This window comes from Orcinus orca, chromosome 12, assembly GCF_937001465.1.
Source record: "Orcinus orca chromosome 12, mOrcOrc1.1, whole genome shotgun sequence".
NCBI classification, from domain to species: Eukaryota; Metazoa; Chordata; class Mammalia; order Artiodactyla; family Delphinidae; genus Orcinus; species Orcinus orca.
Window position 1 is genome coordinate 11,282,804 of NC_064570.1, and position 15,764 is coordinate 11,298,567.

At 33.0% G+C, this 15,764-nt stretch overlaps 1 long non-coding RNA gene across 2 annotated transcripts in view; it reads right to left on the reverse strand.

The window, feature by feature from the left end:
• LOC117196332 (uncharacterized) overlaps positions 1-15,764 on the reverse strand; it is a 143,824-nt gene that overhangs the window by 27,110 nt on the left and 100,950 nt on the right. The window lies entirely within an intron of this gene.

Genomic DNA, 15,764 nt, shown 5'->3' on the forward strand with positions numbered 1-15,764 from the left:
CTCTTCTTCCAAGCTTCCCAAGAAGCCCACTGTGTCTTTGTTCGCCTTGCCTTCCTGTTGTCCCAAGAAGATAAGAACTTTAACTGTTTCTGATTGAGAATTTGGCTATACCGAGGAGGTCAATTGTTATATGAAAATTAGCATTATTATGGAGTAAATTATTGTAGGATTTACAGTGTTTATATTCAAATTAGAGCCATTAAATAAAAAGATCAATCTACAAAAAACTGGATTAATGATGTTGAATAAGTTCCAAACTCTCTCAGATTTGAAACAGAGGAAAGAGACAAAGAAACAAGACCAAGGAGAGAAAAGATGATTGAAAAATTAATGGACAAAATTAGATAGGATCAAAATTAAATTTTAGAATTAGAGTTGTTTCTGAGGAATACAGAATAATCAGAATAGAAGAGAAATTCAAGAAATTCAAAGATATAATTAAAATATTTTTTTCATTAGCCCAGTAAACACATTTGCACATAGATTTTTAAAAATTCACTGTATTAAAGACAGAATCAATGAATCCCAATCCTGAAGGCAAACTGGAAAAAAATTTTTAATTTTTTAAATTAAGTTTTAAAAAATTTTTAATTAAGCAAAATATCCTACTGAATATCCTATTCAGCCATTAGATAAAATTCAGAAAGGTTATACATTATGCACAGATTATCTAAAGTTAAGCATGTTTCAATCACATCTGCAATACTACATTTTAGAAAAAACAGAAGAATAATTACAGAACTTTGAAAGAAAAATATGAAGACTCAAGAATGCTATGGCCAGTCAAGGTTTTGATTTTGTGTGTGTGTTTGTATGTGAAAGCAATAGAAATACATTTCAGGTATGTATGGCTCATAAATATATCATTCACTTATCCCTCTAGGAAAAAAAGGTACTTAAAAATGTTTTCCATCTGACCAAGATTCAACATAGAAAAAGGGGAAATTTGTTGTATACAAAGATTGTCAGAAAGAGGTTGATAACCAGTTAAATACAGATTTATGTTTAGGAAATTGTAGCAAATTAGTTGTAAAACTGAATTACATGACAAGAATTATATTTGAGGAGAAATAATTTAGTAAAAAAATGTAAAACTAGGTTTATAAATAAAGTAAAAAAGTGCAAAAATTTGGGAAGGACCTTATAGGAGCTTTTACACATATATGCAAAATTCCTATACAGAAAAGCAAGTCCAAAGATTCCAATTTATTCTTGAGTTACATACAAAAAAATAGTATGAGGAAAAGTAAGAAGGAAACTCCTAGTAGAATTAAAAGCTGAAAAAGATAGCAGCTTAAAAATAAAAGTTTGTACATCAAAACATAGAAAACAAAACTAACATTAAGGGAGTATAAAAAACAGAAAGTAGGAAACAAAATGACAGATGACTTAAGTTTTGAGAAAGTAAATTTTTTAAGCTAAGCTCCCTGTTAAACAGCAAAGACTCAAATTAGACTAAAACAGAATACAACAATATTATCCAAATTTTCCAAAATATTCTAAATTCTAAAATTTTAGAAAATTCTAAAGGCAGGAGAGTAAATCATTAATAATATGATTGTATGACTATTTATAAGCAAAATGTAAACATGAGGTAAGAAGAGTTGACGATATTATTTTCAGACTAGATGAAACTCAAGTTTAAAATATAAGTGTGTAAAAGATAATAAATTCATATTGATAAAGTATAAAATATACAATGAGGATATAATAGTGAACATTATGTACCAAATAGCATTTTATTACTCTATTTGAAAATTCTTTGAAGTATAAGGAGAAACTAACAGAAGCAAAACAGAAAACAAATTTAATAAGACTCTAAAGAAGTTAGTTTTATTAATAAACTTGAATTAAGAGATGGATATTAAAATATACACCTTACAGAGCATATATCTTTTAAAATGTCTAAATATAGATACAGATATATCAATAGATATAGATATAGGTATAGGTATAGTATAGATTGTATAATGCACATCAGAGAAAAAAAGGAGAAACCACATTAGCCTCTGACACAATACAATGAATCAAAAGATTATAAATAAACATTTGTGGGTTTTTTTTTTTACATTTCCAAAAATGACTTTGTAAATGAAGGGGGGAAAAAAACTGTAATTACAGACTATTTAGAAAGTATCTAAAGGATGTATACACATCTCCTTTCCACATATACCTATAGACATACATCTCTTTTATAGATAGATAAATAGAGAGATATGTATATAATCTGTATTTATAGATATATACATAGATACTCATGGCTTATTCATTCATGGCTTACTTCATAGTTGGAACATAGTGTAATTAATTATACCCAATGAATGAAATGACTTTAAAAAAGATCTTAAAAAAAGATCATCTTAAAATGTGTTTAGATTAAATTAGCATCCATTCCTAATTTAAGTCAAAAAAAAGAAGGAAAACAAACTTCTCAGAAAGTCCTTCTTAACATGGTCAAAACAATTTTAACCAACAGCCAGCATTGCACCTAATGGTAGGAACACTAGATACATTCTCTTAAAACAAGAGGAAAAACAAAGACATCTACTAGCATTGTGATTATTTTTTATCTGTCTCACCAATGCAATTGGACATAAGATAAAAATAGGAGATACCCCATCAGAAAAAGATTAAAGGGAGGAATCATTATTTATACATTTTATATATATATATATATATATATATATATATATATATATATATGTACATATATATTTACTTAGAAAACACAAAAGAAGCAAATGAAGACTATTAGAACTAACATAGGGACTTCCCTGGTGGTCCAATGGTTAAGACTCCATGCTTCCACTTTCAGCTGCGCAGTGAGAACAAAACAAATATACTTTGTTCAATAATTGTCAGTAACAAGTCAGTAATTGTCCTATATGTTAACATGTTAGAAAATATAATGTTAAAATAGAGCTCATCTACAACAGTAAATACACAGAAAACACACACTATAATGAGGTGTGTCAACATTAATGATGGACATAAGAGAATAATACTTAAATAAATGGAAAAATGATCCATATTCTTTTATTGGATAGCTGAATATTTAAAATCTATTCAAATATATTTATAGAATTTTTGCTTTTCTGATTAGTATCCTAGTGGAATATTGAGGGAGGGGTGATAGTTCTAATGTTCACCTAAAAAATTTGAATGTTAAGAATAACTGAAGAAATGTTTGAAAGAAAAACAGAAAATACGGTAGACTGTGCCTTAAGATATATTATTGGGCTGGCCAAAGGTTTGTTTTTTTCCATAAGATGACTCTAGTAGCACTTAGTTGTCTTTAACTTCATTTGAAACAATTTTGTTAGACTGTGACAGCTGTCATATCAGCGTGCATTTAAAAAAAGGACATCAAAATTGGTGAATTTTTGTGTAGTCATTTTAATGTTGAAGATGGAAGAAAAAGAAAAATTTTTGGCATATTATGCTTTATTATCTCAAGAAAGGTAAAAATGCAACTTAAATGCAAAAGAATGATTTGTGCAGTGTATGGAGAAGGTGTTGTGACAACCGAACATGTCAAAAGTGGTTTGCAATGTTTCGTGCTGGAGATTTTTCGCTGGATTTTTCGATCCACGGTCAGGTAAACCAGTTGAAGTTGATAGACACCAAATTGAGACATTAATTGAGAATAATCAGCGTTATACTACCCAGGAGATAGTCGACATACTCAAAATATCCAAATTAAGCATTGAAAGTCATTTGCTCAAGCTTGGTTATGTTCAGTGCTTTGATGTCTGGGTTCCACAGAAGTTAAGTGAAAGAAACCTTCTTGACTATATTTACGCATGCAATTCTCTACTTAAACATAATGAAAATGTTCCATTTTTAAAACAAATTCTGACTGCCAATGAAAAGTGGATACTACACAATAATGTGGAACAAAAGAGTTCTGTTGAAATAAACCACCACCAACCACACCAAAGGCTGGTCTTCATCCAAATAAGGTGATGTTGTGTATATGGTGGGATTGGAAGGGAGTCCTCTATTATGAGCTCCTTCCTGAAATCCAAACGATTAATTCCAATAAGTACTGCTCCCAATTAGACCATCTGAAAGCAGCACTTGACAAAAAGCATCCAGAATGAGTCTACAGAAAGTGCATAATCTTCCATCAGGATAATGCAAGACTGCATGTTTCTTTGATGACCATGTAAAAACTGTTACACCTTGGCTGTGAAGTTCTGATTCATCTACTGTATTCACCAGAGACTGCACCTTCAGATTTCCATTTTTTTATGTTTTTACAAAATTCTCTTAGGGGAAAAAAATTCAGTTCCCTGGAAGACTGTAAAAGGCACTTGGAACAGTTCTTTGCTCAAAAAGATAAAAAGTTTAGGGAAGATGGAATTATGAAGTTACCTAAAAAATGGGAGAAGGTAGTGGAACAAAAAGATGAATATGTTGTTCAGTAAATATCTTGGTGAAAATAAAAAAATTTATTTTATTTTTTTATTTTTACTTAAAAACCAAAGGCAATTTTTGGTCAACCCAATAAAAACTACATAATATAAAGCTGTGATAATCAAAATAGGACAGGAATAGACAGAGTAATATATTGATGCTTGAACAAATAATAAAATGGAAATGATAATACAACCTAGAAATATCATATGAATACACTATTCTGGAACAATCAATTAACTGAAAATCACAAGACATGAACTAAAGCAAAATAAACCTAAGAAAGTTTATTTACAATAAAAAACCTGGACTCTTAGACTCTTATCTAAGCCTCTTAGATAGCCTTATCCACCAGTGGGCAGACAGTGGAAGCAAGAAGAACTACAATCCTGCAGCCTGTGGAACAAAAACCACAGGAACAGAAAGATAGATGAAAAGGCAGTGGGCTATGTACCAGATGAAGAAACAAGATAAAACCCCAGAAAAACAACTAAATGAAGTGGAGATAGTCAACCTTCCATAAGAAGAATTCATAATAATGATAATGAAGATGATCCAGGACCTCGGAAAAAGAATGGAGGCAAAGATCAAGAAGATAAAAGAAATGTTTAACAAAGAACTAGAAGAATTAATGAACAAACAAACAGAGATGAACAATAAAATAACTGAAATGAAAACTACACTAGAAGGAATAAATAGTAGAATAACTGAGGTAGAAGAACAGATAAGTGACCTGGAAGACAGAATGGTGGAATTCACTGCTGTGGAACTGAATAAAGAAAAAAAAAAGAAAAGAAATAAAGGCAGCTTACAAGACCTCTGGGACAACATTAAATGCAACAACATTCGCATTATAAGGGTCCCATAAGGAGAAGAGAGAGAGAAAGGACCCGAGAAAATATTTGAAGAGATTATAGTCGAAAACTTCCCTAACATGGGAAAGGAAATAGCCACCCAAGTCCAGGAAGTGCAGAGAGTCCTATACAGGATAAACCCAAGGAGAAACACTCCAAGACACATAGTAATCAAACCGGCAAAAGTTAAAGACAAAGAAAAATTATTGAAAGCAGCAAGGGAAAAACAACAAATAACATAAAAGGGAACTCCCATAAGGTTAACAGCTGATTTCTCAGCAGAAACCCTACAACCGGAAGGGAGTGGCATGATATACTTAAAGTGATGTAAGGGAAGAACCTACAACCAAGATTACTCTACCCAGAAAGGATCTCATTCAGATTCGATGGAGAAATTAAAATCTTTACAGGCAAGCAAAAGCTAAGAGAATTCAGCACCACCAAACCAGCTCTACAACAAATGCTAAAGGAACTTCTCTAAGTGGGAAACACAAGACAAGACAAGGAACTACAAAGACAAACCCAAAACAATTAAGAAAATGGTCATAGGAACATACATATCGATAATTACCTTAAACGTGAATGGATTAAATGCTCCAACCAAAAGACACAGGCTTGCTGAATGGATACAAAAACAAGACCCATATATATGCTGTCTACAAAAGACCCACTTCAGACCTAGGGACACATACAAATTGAAAGTGGATGGAAAAAGATATTCCATGCAAATGTAAATCAAAAGAAAGCTCGAGTAGCAATACTCATAGCAGATAAAACAGACTTTAAAATAAAGAATGTTACAAGAGACAAGGAAGGACACTACATAATGATCAAGGGATCAATCCAAGTAGAAGATATAACAATTATAAATATATATGCACTTAACATAGGAGCATCTCAATATACCCAGAGAAAACCATATACCCAGAGAAAACCATAATTCAAAAAGACACATGCACCCCAATGTTCATTGCAGCACTATTTACAATAGCCAGGTCATGGAAGCAACCTAAATATCCATCGACAGATGAATGGATAAAGAAGATGTGGTATATATGTACAATGGAATATTACTCAGCCATATAAAGGAATGAAATTGGGTCATTTGTAGAGACGTGGATGGATCTAGAGACTGTCATACAGAGTGAAGTAAGTCAGAAAGAGAAAAACAAATATCATATATTAATGCATATATGTGGAACCTAGAAAAATGGTACAGATGAATTGGTTCATCCCAGTGTTTGGCAGAAATTGAGACACAGATGTAGAGAACAAACATATGGACATCAAGGGGGGAAAGCGGTGGGGGGTGGGGGTGGGGGTGTGATCAGTTGGGAGATTGGGACTGACATGGATACACTGATGTGTATAAAATGGATAACTAATAAGAACATGCTGTGTAAAAAAATAAATTAAATAAAATGCAGAAATTCAAAAACAAAAACAAAAACCCCAAAACCTAGAAGACCTTATAGAGAAACTGCTATCTGATCTTGCTCAAAAGAAAATGGGATAAATAACATAAGGAGAGAAATTACTAGACTTTGCTATTAAAAATTTAAAGCTTTTGTGTCTCAAATTGTAACACCAGGAGTCGACTTACAGAAGTAACTCTTTTGGCTCATTCTGGTTTTGAGCTTTGCATAAATGAAATGATGCAGTGCACATCTCCTACCTGGGGCCTCTTTTGCACAGCATTATATCTGTGAGATCATCTGTGTGGTTGTGGACCATTGTAGTCACTTCTGCTGTGTCACATCGCAGGGTGACTTGAAGGAGGTAGAAGGGGAGCCTCTGGAGACCAGGGAATGGTCTGTACTGACAATAATATGTTCGCATTGTAAAACTGCATCATGATGTACACTTATAACGTGTACTTTTTTGTATAAATGTTACAATAGCAAGATAAAAAAGTAAACTTCAAAAAGAACTCTTTGAAAGCAAGGTTAAGCTATAATAAAGTAAAATAGATAACCAGAAGCTAGAAATGATGAGTAAGAAAAATTTCTCCAGGATCTGGAGATGCCCTAAGAAATCTGCCAATCCTTGGTGGCCTAGAGGCTGGATTTGAAAAGGTCACATTAGCACAGGGGAAAAGAGACAAAGCCCGGGGCCCGAGTTGAGTGTGAGGTCTGGGTCAGAAACTATAAATCTAGCACCTCTGCAAAGTGACACCTTCAATGGATGAACCAGGGAAAAAAACCAACCCTGGAAGTAGGCTTGCCAATTTCACACTTAGCTCAGGATAAAGGGAAATAAAAGGATGCATGTCCCCAAGAATTCCTGACTATAAGCTGTGTTTGGGGCTAGAATTCACACTACCTTTGTGGCCTGAAAAGTCCAAATCAAAAATTTATTTTCAAGCGGTCTCCAGGCACTGGACAGAGCAAATGTCAATCATTTCTAAGGCACCACAAATGACCATGATTTAAAATCAAGAGAAAAAACATCCTACAGAATCAGATCCACACAGAGATGAAACTGGAATTATATGAAACAGAGTATGAGTATATTAACACATTCAAAGAAATAAAAGAGGGGCTTGACAGTACAGTTAAGGAAGAAGAAATCAACAAACTTGACTAGGAAATATAAAGAAAGAAAGAGAATGTCCAGGAATAAAAAATATGATTACTGAAATTAGAAACTCAATGAATGAATTAAATGGCACATTAGATTCAGATGATGAGAGAACTGATGAACTACAAGAAGAATAAATATCTAGAATGCAGCACAGAGTCACAGTGTTAGAAAATAGCTTATGCAATATGGGTAGAATAAAAGAGTCAAAAACACTTTATTCTTTCCAACAGGAAAAAATAAATAAAATAATGGCAACACAAAATTCAAGGAGATAAAGGTGGTCAAGTATATTCCAGAATTGGTAAAAGACTACAACTCTCAAATTCAGAAATCTCAATGAAACACAAACAAAATAAATTTTTAAAATTAGTCACACCTAAAAATATTTTCATGAAACAACAGAACTCCAGAGACAAAGAGAAAAATATTAAACTATTACTCAATGCAAATGAACTACAATTACCTTGAGATACCATTTCTCATGTATCAGATTAGCAAAACCCAAATGTTTGACAACATTCTCTGTTGAAGAGTCTGGCCTCATATTGCTGGCAAGATGAAAAATAAAATAAACCTTGTAGAAGGAATTTGGCCATATCAAACAAAATTATATATGCACATGTTCCTTGATCTAGCAACCCTACTCTAAGGGACAGCCCTCAAAGATACACCTGTAGAAATGTTAGAAGGTTTTACACAGGCTATTCATTTAAAATTCAATTAATAGAAAAAAAGAGACAATTCAAATACCTACTAACAGAAAACTAATTATATAAACTACGGTACATACACACAATGGAATGTGGTAGAGCTGTTTAACAGAATGAGGAATATCTCTATGTGTGACCATAAAGTGGTTCCAGGATATTTTATTTAAAAAAAAAAAAAGCAAAGTGTCAAAGATGAGTATAGTTTGTTATCATTTATCTAAGAATGTAAGAAGCATTCTTAAAACTAAAGATAAATTGAAAGCCTTATATATGAACAGAAGAAGGATATTGATTTCTCTAAATATTTCTTGTTTTGGAGATTTGACCTTGGGCCCAGGTATATGTTTTAAACAATTATAAAACAAAAATTAAATTTAAAAGCAATTCTGAAAAATTGAAAGCATTATTTGTAGATAGTATGATTACCTATGAAAAAGCTCCAAAATAACCCACATAATATAATTAATAAGAAAGTTTGATAAGTTTGCTAGAAGATCAATAGACAGAAGCAACAAACTGTAAAGGACATCTAAAGGTGGTAAAATTTATAGTAGCAACAAAGTAACATAAGCCACCTAGGTATAAATCTAACAAGACCCTTATGCAGAAAATAGGAAATTTCAAGAAAACATAAATAAATGAAGAGAAATACATTGTTCATGTATAGGAAGAGTTATTGTTAAGAGTCAATTTTTCCTAAATTGAGCTAAAGACTCAAGCAATTCTAATTAAAATTCCTATGGGTTTTGGGCTTTTTTGTTTTTGTTTTTTTGCTTAGTTTTCAAAACTTGACAAGGTGATTTATAAATTTATATGGAATAGTAAAAAAGGCCAAGCCAAGAAAATGCAATTTGTCCTACGACATAGTAGTAAACCACATTGTTTTGGAAGGAAGGACAAATAGACAACAGGAACAGAACACAGCACCTGGAAGTAGAGACATATATATATATAGAAACACAAAATGGGGCAGAGGTGGAAACATAGATCAGTGGAGAGGCTATTTAATAATTTGTGTTGGAGAAAATGTTCATCACATAGAAAATTTTTAAATAGATCCCTTCTTCAAACCATACACAAAACTAGTTCTAGGTGGATTAAAGACTTAAATGTGAAGATCAAAACTATAATATTTTTATAAGATGATATGGAAGATATATTTATAAATTTGGAGTAAAGAAAGAATCCTTAAGACAATCACAACCAATACAAACCATAGCAACTATAAGAGCAAAGATGGAAAGTCCCAACTATATTAAAATTAAGATTTTTTCTGGTCAGAGAAGGCACATAAAGACAAAAAAAGACAAATAAAATAAAAAGACTAGCCATAAAGTGGAAGATTTTTGCCAAACTTTATCAAAGAAATAATGATCATTCAGAATATGTAAAGATCTTCTATGAATTAATTAATTCCTACATAGTAGGAAACTATTCAAAGGACATGAACACAGAAGAGGAAACATGAATGACCAAAATACACAAATTGAAATCACAAGAAAATACCAAACACACTACACTGGCAAAAGTTAAACAGTTGGATAATAACTATATAGCAAAGATGTGGAACAGCTGAAATTCTTATACATTGTTGAAGGGAATATAAATCAGTACAATTAGTTTGAAAAGCAATTTGATATAACCAAATAAAACTGTACCTGAGCACATAAGGAAGCCCCAGCAATTCCATTTTTAGTTATATCCCTAGAAAAATCACTGATTTTTTCATCAGATGAAAAACACTGGGATGGCATGTGTGGACAGCATTGTTTATAAGAACATATCAATGTTAAGTATTCCAAATATGTGTCAATGAAATAATATAAAATAATGGAAGTGAATGAACTATGGCTTCATGCATTAGCATGGATGAATCTCAGAAAAAGAAAAAGGGTTGTGCAAAAATAAATAAATAACAAGCCACAATACAATACATACAGTATTATCTCATGTGTATAAAGCACAAATGCAAAATTAAACAATCAATGGTTAGTATGCAGATATTTCTAAGCTATGAAACAGCAAGGGAACAATTTATACAAATTTCAAGTTAATGGTTACCTTTGCGGTAGGGAGAGGGGTAAGTCATGACAAAGGGACATAAACAGGGCTCTAACGTACTGGTAACTTTCTATTTCTTTAGGCTGAGTTTGGGAATCATGGGTATTCACTGTATTACTTTAAATTGCATATATATATGTATATATTATATATATATAATATATACATATATATGCATTTTTAAGTATAATATACATAATGAAAAACATTTGTAATGTATATAACAAATTTTTAATATCTTCACTATATTGAACCATACAAATTACTAAGAAAATCTCTAAATTGCCCCAGAAAATGGTGAAAATATTTCATCTTTACTACTCTTCTAAAATGAAAATTAAAACAAATAATGAGGTAGCATTTTTCATCTATGAAATTAAAGTTTTATTTTTTTAATGAAACTGACTATGGTTGTTGACGGAGATTGTGCAATAGTTTTTTGCACTATTCATGGGAAAATAAATTGGTACAAACTTTCCAAAAATAATATATTTCTATGGTTCTATTCATTTACTTCAAAGACTATATTTATATGTACAAGAATGTTTATTACAGCATTATATATAACACTTATAAGAGTAAAATATTGGAAGCGATGTAAAAGTCCAAAAATATGGGGAGGATTAAAAAAATTATGATATAGCAATGCGATGGAATAATGGGTAACATATAAAAGTCATAAATTTGTAGAATAAAGCAATGGCAAATTCTACTGATGTATTACATCAGAAAAGTCAGGTACCAAACTATTTTGCAACAACATATAATTAAAAAATAATTCTTCAATACTTAAATGTGCTTGTATATATTAGATATACATAGAAAAATGGTGAAAGGAAATATCTATCATAAAATACTAGCAATAATTACCTCTAGGGGATTAGATCTTAGATAATTTTATTATTGTTCTCCCCAAATTTCTATAATTTTCCTTTTTTTACAAAAGCAGGTATTATTTTTGTAATCAGGAAAAAATTAACTTACTGAGTTTTAAAGTTTTATGAGTGATTCCAATGTTCAAAGGTTTTTTAAAATGTGGTGATGGCTATGAATATGTAGCAGACTATCTCAAGAAGCCCACAAGCTAGATTTAAGGATAAAACTAGTTGAGAACATTCACAGTTTCAGGATAAACATACCACATGCCACAAGAGAGGCACATGTGGAAATCTTGGGAAAAGAGAAAACTCTCATCTGGTTGAGGAGGCTGAAGATGGGGTGGGAAGACTGCGTTGTAGACATTTAAGCATATAGCATATATAGTTGGAAAAACATATGCTTTAACACAGTCTGTGCTGTGTATGTGCACGTCTGTGTTTGTGCATGAGTGTGTCTTTTTACTCAAATAGGGAATGAGGTTTCTTGGAAAAACTAAATAATGATACCAAAGAGTGTCCTTTCCATTATTTGTGGGCCTCATTCCATACATCTAGATTACTTCATTTTAAATTAATCCTTCCATCAGAACTCTGCATTTTTAAAAACTTATAGCCAAAACAAAACTTTTTACCTTGAAAAAAACTGCCTTCTACTTTGACAGCAATAGAGATTGCTAAATTTAAAAATATAATATGCAATATTTTTGCACGTTAACTATAAAAATCATATAATAATTAAATGTCCTAATCAGTCTTGGTGGCTCTGAGAAATCTAACATATTTTTACTATTTATACTATAAGGGGAAAAAAACCCAACACTGAGGTAACAAATACTGTTAGGTTAAGAGTAGACTCACCCTCTTGTAACTGATAAAAGAGGAGTCATGCTTATTTTTATGAATGTGATAGAATGATAGATAAATGGAAGGCAGCCCAATAGTAATGTTTGTTACACAAACAGTAGTGTACATCAGTATATTGCTTATCCTCTGTAAGATTGGTCCATGGCCAACAAGGTCTACTGTGTTGAACACGTTATGCTAGACCCTGAGGGTGGGGAAGGAGTTTGGGTCAGATGTTTCAGGTCTGGGGGTGGGGAAGATCAGTTTCTCAGAAGAGGATTCATGTGCAAATGATTTATTAATAAAATACTCCCAGAAAAATAAAACTACAATAGTGAGAGGCTGGGGGAACATGGATCTGAAGGCGCAAGCAAACGCACATCTCCAGCAGTCTCAGAGCAGTGGGTGCAGCCTGACTCTTCAAAAGACTCTGGAAGGTAAAAAATCCTTCCAATCTGAGGCAAGAGTGTTGGCAAGTACCCCCAGGAAACTTAAACTCCCCATCACCTCTTCTCACCTTCTCTCTTTGGAGCAAAGCTGCTGCAGTAGCTTATGGCTATTGGAAAGAAGAAAGATGAGCATTCATAGGGGGTTGTTAGAGGCAAACAGGAACTAGTCCAGGGATCTGGGTGGAGGTCCAGGAGGGTCCGGTCCAGGAGGGTCTGGTCCAGAAGGCTCAGAGGAGAGGGTGGAGACAGAGATTCAGACACACCTTCATCCTCAGATTAATTATAGTCAGAGATGGCAGTGAGCGCAAGAAGGCGGCAGCTTAGACTGGAGATGATCCCAACTTGGGCAGAAGACCAAGGTGCTGCTTCTGGGGCCTCAGTTCCAATTGTGAGCCTCCCTGAAATGTTTTTCCTCTTCTGCCCAACAAGGATCACAAGGATATCTCCCTTACTGGTTAGTTTTGACCATCAATGAAGATAATGTACCTGTAAGTACTTTATAAGCTGTAAAATTCTATAGAAACAATTAATTTTAATTATGATACAAGATGGAATAGGAGAATTCCCTGGTGGTCCAGTGTTAGGACTCAGCACTTTCACTGCCAGGGACCCTGGGTTCGATCCTTGGTCTGGGAATTAGGATCCCGCAGAAAAAAAAAGAAAAAAAAAAGATGGAATAGGAATGTCGCACAATATATGTCATGAAATCCCAGAGGAGGGACAGTGAAGGCAGAATTTGAATTGATTCTTAAAGGATGAATAAAGTTTTGAGAACAAATTCAGGGCAGAAGAGAGAATTCCAGAAAGACCTGGGATACAGAAGCCCATTGCTCTTTCCTTCAGATGTCCTCATCTGCTTCATCAGCCCTCTGTCTGTGATGTGACTATTTCTCTGGTCCAACAATTTGTGGTTTTGATGGATACAGTAACGACATCTTCCGTTATGTTCCACCCACATTTCCCTCTGGCTAAAAGCTGAGAATAGAGACCAGTTTCCAGGTCAATTAAGAGATTACATCTATCATGCTAACTTTTCTTTGTCCCTTTGTTTACAGTGAACTCTTATTCCTTGTGATTTTGTATCTAATATCATCTAAACACATTAAATGCAAAACTGTGAAACTTGTGTAAAAATATTTGTACCTTTAAATATGAAATGTGATGATGCCTTTCAAATTAAGGTAACTTGCATTTAGTGTAACCAGGTATATTTTAAAATCACTTTTTAAAATATATTGTATATATAACACATATATTATTCAGGCTCAACAGGAATTTATGATCCCAAATGACAGGTATTACAGAAATGTAACAAATATGGTACATAAAAATTTTCAATTACAAAGTTATTTAATTATGGTAATAACTGATACTTGAACATCTGAATGATGAACATTTGAATAGCATCTTACAAAAGGCCTTTCTTATTACTTCTCAATACAGCCCTAGAGGGAGTTATTAACATGAAGAAATTGAACTTTAGGGCATTCAAGTAAGTACATTAAGTACTTGCCTAAATCAGAACGTAAACCAAATCATCAGACCCCCAACCTGGGCTTCTTAGATCATGTCATATTGTGCCATTTATAGAAATTACTTTAAAATATATATTCATCTTCCAGCAACTTTATTAATAGTTCATAAACTAAAATGTGGAAGGCAAAGATCAGAGAAAAGTATGGGAAGCAGTAATTCTCCTTGTCCCCTACTAAGTTAGAAGAGCGAATACTTTATGACATCCTTCATCTTCGACCATCTGCTTCAACATCCTTCACTGGATCAGTCATCTATTTTAGACCTAGGCCTGCTCAGTTTTTATCATCAACTGCTCAGATATACCTTATCTCAGAGTATGACTTGAGATTGTCATTTATTTGTTCATAGCCTATTTGTCTAGAATTTACAAGAACTGAGGGGGAGGTCTCATAAGTCTTCTTATCAAGCACGATGGCTCCAGCACTGCCAAATATTAGGAACCTGACTCTAGATAAAAGATAAATATCTCCCCTCATTCTGCACCTGCAAATATGTACAAATTCCAGGGCAGGGAAGGGGATAAATGTGCAAATTCAGACAATTTCTGACAATTATTCGTTATTAATCACCTCCTCTATGCCAGTAAGTATTTGTTGTTTTACCTACATTATCTCATTTTAATCTTCAAAATAATTCCATGAAGTTTATTACTTTCATTTTACAGAGGAGGGCACTTGTAACAGGGTTCTGAGACAAGACCTGTCCAACACCCATGTTAATTATCTACCTTCTAGATTCTAGACTTGACTTTAAGTTTAGAGTTGAAATGTTGTTCATCTATCCCTTCCTCTATTCTTTGGTAAATATTAATTATCATTGGTAAATGATGCCAGCACTGAAATCATAAGAGAGAACAATATTCACTCCTGAAGATTAAAAAATACATCAGAAAAAAATAGGTAGAGTCATCTTAAAGAAATAGAATGAATACCAGACCTGTAAAACTTAACATGACTGAATATATTAACATAGATAAAGAAGGTGTCAATCAAAAAAGGAGGTATCTGTAACGTAAGTCTAGAAAAGTGCTCTCAGCATATCTGAGTCCCATCCAAGAAAGGGAGTGCTTGGCCAATATATGCATAATTCCAACCTCTCTGGTGATAATATTCCTATTGTGCAGATAAATATGTCAACCTGTCCTAACCTTGTGCTATTAAACATTCGAATTGTCTAATTCTTTGTCCTGATTCCTTGTTCACTAAGCTAACTTTTGATTACAATTTGGCCTCTTAAGTATATGTGCCTACACAAAGGGAATGTGCTGGTCATTCCAATGCAAGTATTCAATTCCCATGACAGGTGTACGTCAAGTTCACAACTGGCTTTCCCATTTAACTATCAGTCTTATGAGCTTTTTTACTATGGGTCTTATCTTGAAAGGCAGATACCTCTCAAGATGTTGACAAAATCAGTTTTCTAAGTCTCCTA